Source organism: Sinocyclocheilus rhinocerous, unplaced genomic scaffold (assembly GCF_001515625.1).
Source record: "Sinocyclocheilus rhinocerous isolate Xijiao unplaced genomic scaffold, SAMN03320098_v1.1 scaffold7904, whole genome shotgun sequence".
Taxonomy (NCBI): Eukaryota; Metazoa; Chordata; class Actinopteri; order Cypriniformes; family Cyprinidae; genus Sinocyclocheilus; species Sinocyclocheilus rhinocerous.
The window spans coordinates 12889-17657 of NW_015657536.1; positions in this window are offsets into that span (position 1 = coordinate 12889).

Here is a 4769-nt window from a genome sequence, read left to right on the forward strand (position 1 = left end):
AGCCTCTAACCCTGAGCCCCGGCATCGCTCCCGCTCGGCTAGACGCTACCCATTCCCTAAGCGCCAAGGACCCCGGCCCAAGGTAGTGTTGGACCCGGCGCCTCAGGCGTCAACCTGATCCGTGGGACAGGAAGAGAAGGGGGCAAAGTCTCGCCATCGCCGGACCACCCCCCAAGCAGCCTCGTTTGTGCCTCCAAGCACCCCGTTCACTTCTGGGTGCCGATGACAATGTGTTTGTGATAAATACTGTTGTGAACCCCGGGCCCGTTCAATTAGCGCCCACACAACTTACCGCTGTTACAGCGAGAAAAATAAAACACAAACATTTTCAAAAAGAGAGCAAACTTCCTCTTCCGCATTTCACGCGTTGGGTCCCCGCATGGCGGCCCATCGCTCGAACCAACCCAGCCCCTGGTGAGCCATCCCTGGGGTGTCAAGGTGGGTTCTGGGGATAATAGAATGAGGTTATTCACTGCAGTTCGCTCGAAGACCCCTGCGATTCTGCGGCGTGGTCTCCACCTCGGTTCAGAGCGAGGATGCACACGTCCTACGCGCTGAGGTGATGATTTTGCTGGCCAAAGGAGCCATAGAAATGGTTCACCCTCTCGCAAGTGTGCCCAGGGGACTGGTTCTTTTCGCTGGATATGAAAGATACCTACTTTCACATCCAGATAGCCCCCCACCACAGGCGATTCTTGAGATTCGCCTTAGAGGGAGTGGCATATCAGTACACGATCCTTCCCTTTGGACTGTCCCTAACTCCCCGCACTTTTACGAAGTAAAAAAGAAGCTCTTTCCCCGCTGAGGCAGTTGGGAATCCGCATCCTGAATTAACTCGACGACTGGCTCATCCTGGCCCAGTCAGAGAACGAGCTACTATCCCACAGATCCCTACTCCTCGGCCACTTACAGTGCCTGGGACTCAGGGTCAACTTTGCCAAGAGCGTGCTGTCCCCCAGCCAACGGATATCGTTCCTGGGAACAGTTCTCGACTCAGCCCAGATGAGGGCGGTATTCGCCAGCTCAGGCCTCATTCAAAATTGGAGCCCTTCGCCCTCTCAAGGCGTTTCAGAAGATGTTGGGCCTTATGGCCTCTGCGTCTCCAGTACTTCAGCTGGGCCTGCTTCGCATTTACTTTTCGAAGGACAAGGATGCGTTGGCCCACGAGTGGCCCAACCTCCTCCTTTACGCTTTTCCCCCAATCGCCCTGATCCCGCAGGTAATCAGGCGAATCAAGGAGCGGAAACACATGTTTCTGTTGGTGGCCCCACTCTGGAGGACCCAGCACTGGGTCGCAGAGCTGTCTCAGCTGCTCCTAGCAGCCCTGTGGCCTATCCCCCTGAAACGAGATCTCCTCTCTAAGGGGAACAGGACGATATGGCACCCCCGGCCCGAGCTGTGGGCTCTGCACCTCTGGCCTCTTGATGGGAGCCTGCGGACCTCCCAGAGAGTGTGCTAAACACAATATCTCAGGCTAGAGCACCTTCTACAAGACGGCTCTATGCCCTTAAATGGTCTGTCTTCTCCGCCTGGTGTATAGCAGCCTCACACGCTCCTATAGCTGGCCAGGTGGTGGGCATGAACAACCTAGTTGTTCGCTTTTTGAAGGGGTCTAGGAGGCTCAATCTGCCCCGCCCTGTCACCGTCCCTACATGGGACCTGCCTACAGTGTTGAGGGCTCTGAAGAGCCCTCCTTTCAAGCCACTACAGTCTATTGACCTTCATCCCCTGACACTAATGACCGCTCTGCTACTGGCGTTAGCATCGGTGAAGCGTATGGGTGATCTGCAGGCTCTCTCGGTGAGCCCTACCTGCCTCGAATTCGGGCCCAACGACTCCAAGGTCGTCCTGAAGCCGAGGCATGGTTATGTACCTAAAGTGCTCTCGACTCCGTTCAGAGCACAGGTGATAGCTCTTTTGGCGCTTCTTCCTTCGGAACAGGACCAAGAGCTAAATCTACTCTGCCCCGTCAGGGCATTGAGAATATACATTGAGCGTTCCGCCCCGTTCAGGCAGTCGGATCAGCTTTTTGTATGCTTCGGTGAACGCACCAGAGTCCCCGATCATGAAGCAGAGACTTTCCAAATGGATAATTGACGCTATCAAGCTAGCGTACTCTTCTTTGGGCCTTCAATGCCCCATGGGAGTAGGAGCCCACTCAACAAGAGGCATTGCCTCTTCCTGGGCTTGGTCTAGCAGATTTTCCATTTTCCAATTTGTGCAGCGGCCGGCTGGGCCTCGCCGTCCACATTTACCAGGTTTTATAATTTGGATGTCCCGGCCTTACAGGCTCGGGTCCTTTCTGCTTAGATAGATTTACTCTAGCAAAACCAGTGCTAATAAGGCGTTTGCCTTCTCTTTACGATCTTGGCCCCCACTGGGTTCCGAGGCTGTTCGATTTTTGCTTGGAACGATTACTTAGGGCCAAACTCATTTAGGTCGGCCCTGCGCTATCGCTTCTTGCGGGGCTTCCCTGCAATTACTTGGTCCCTCTGGGCCCTTTGTGCTCAAGGCAAGTTCAATTATGGGTCGTTCCTCTAACATAGCATGGCGGGATTGTACTGGTTCCCCAAAGCGTCTTAAGCAGACGCAGTACGAGTGAAGTATCGATAGGGAACGTACTCGGTTACTAACGTAACCTCGGTTCCTGAGATACGGGAACGAGTACTGCATTTCTGGCCGTGCAATGTAGCTGCATGACTCGGTCGTCGCTTCAGTCGAAGTAACCTGAGGATCCTATGGCAGAGTGCACGCTTATATAGCCAGATGCCCCGTCCAATTTGGCGGGCTCTTAAGCAGATGCAGTACTCGTTCCCGTATCTCAGGGAACCGAGGTTACGTTAGTAACCGAGTACGTTTTGCTACTTCAAAGTTTACAAAGAAGTATTAGGATTTTTTTTTTTGTGGGATATATGTCAATCCTGAAACTTTGCTGCATGTAAGTTACAGGGTATGTGGCTGTTGGTCCTGTTAGCAGCACGTAAAACAACTTATTAAAATTCTGAATCGATTATAGCCTAGAAAGCGAGCAAATAGCGCTTTCATATAATGCTAATCACTAAAAAGCTGTCACTCACTTACATTTTATCGCAATCTCATGATGTTCCATGATATAAAGCTCTCAGAACTGCAAATAATATCTGTAGCGTCTGGACCAATCAAACACACAATTTTTCATTTGATTTAACAAATTAGTTTTCAAAGTTTACAAAGAAGTATTAGGATTTTTTTTTTTGTGGTTATAAAAACCAACAACAGCCTTTAAAATTACTTAAAATGTATTATATATAAACAATGAGGCAATAACGATACATGTCAATTTTAAAATAATGAAACAATGTTAAAATACATAATGTAATACAAAATAATCAATTTATGTACATTACAAATGCCTGCAAAGGGAGTCAAAGGCCTGGAAATTGCTGCTGTTACACTTACAGGACGATCAAATCCTTGTTTAATATTGACCAAACATTTAGGCTAATTCAAATATTCACTTAATCTTTCATTTTTGGCCACCTTTAACGACTTAATTTTCTTTTGCGTGATTTCTGAATGCTTGAGATTATAAAAATCAATCAGACAACTGTATTGATAAAATCATAGCCATAGGTAACTGTCTAGAACTACTATTGTAATTTGTAAATAATATAATTTAATTACAATTAATTAATTCATTTACTTTTATATTTTATTAAAGTTCTATTTTGATCCCTATAGTAGGTGTTTTTTTTTTTTACTTCCATAATAATTTAAGGAGGGGGCCCAACAATACAATTCTGCTTAGGGCACCCATTTGGCCAGCAGCGGCCCTGGATTTACCGGTACTATTAATCACAGAATTGGCTTTACTGATGAGATGCGCATGACAATCACATGCGATTTATAGTGCAGCCCTTGTTTGTTGATCACAAAGTACAAAGTAGATTAGGAAAACTAGGATGTCGGGTGTATTCAAAGCGCCGCCATTACTGCCTAGAGTGCGTGGAATGGTGCGCTGTGATTGGTTGAGCGGATATATCGCATTCTGCAGAGAAGGGGGACTGGCGTTTGTCTCGGTTTGGAAAAAAAGGGAGAAAACATGACAGAATAACTCGGCCAGTATCGCATTTTGTGTAAAATTAAAAATTTACTTTTCAATACCGACCAGATATAATACTGATTTTGGCGGAAACTCAACTTTTAAAAAAATGGCGTTTATGGCGTTTTGGAACCAAACTCTTCAAATATTCTTATTAGAAATAAAACTGCCTAATTTTTGAACTGTGCAGAGCTGTAGCTGAATAGTTAGGCCTACTACGCTGCTGAAATTTAATGCTGGTCATTATGGTGGTACTTAAAGAGAGCTAAATATTTTCTGAAGTGGTACTTGGTATAAAAAGTTTGAGAACCACTGGTTTAAAGGAATGGTATAAAATGAAATCCTGCTTTTTAAGAACTTTTCAGTAAACCATTTCTTCTTCCTTTTAGAGTCATCAAGGATCCAGCTTATTATTGGCAAATTGGTAAGGAATGGGTTTGTTTGCACATGACGTCACTGATGACGCGCGAAATGCAGCTGGAGGACACGTAGACAAGATGTAAATAAGATATCATTTGCAGTTCAGAGAGCTTCATTGATTATAACGGAACATTGTGAGATTGCGATAAAACAGATAATCACAATTATGTTGGACGTGATTATGTTATGAAGAGGAGCGATTTTTAAACTAAACTGAAATACGTGCCTGCCATTGAGGCGGTGGATATAGGCTAAGCAACTAACCCTG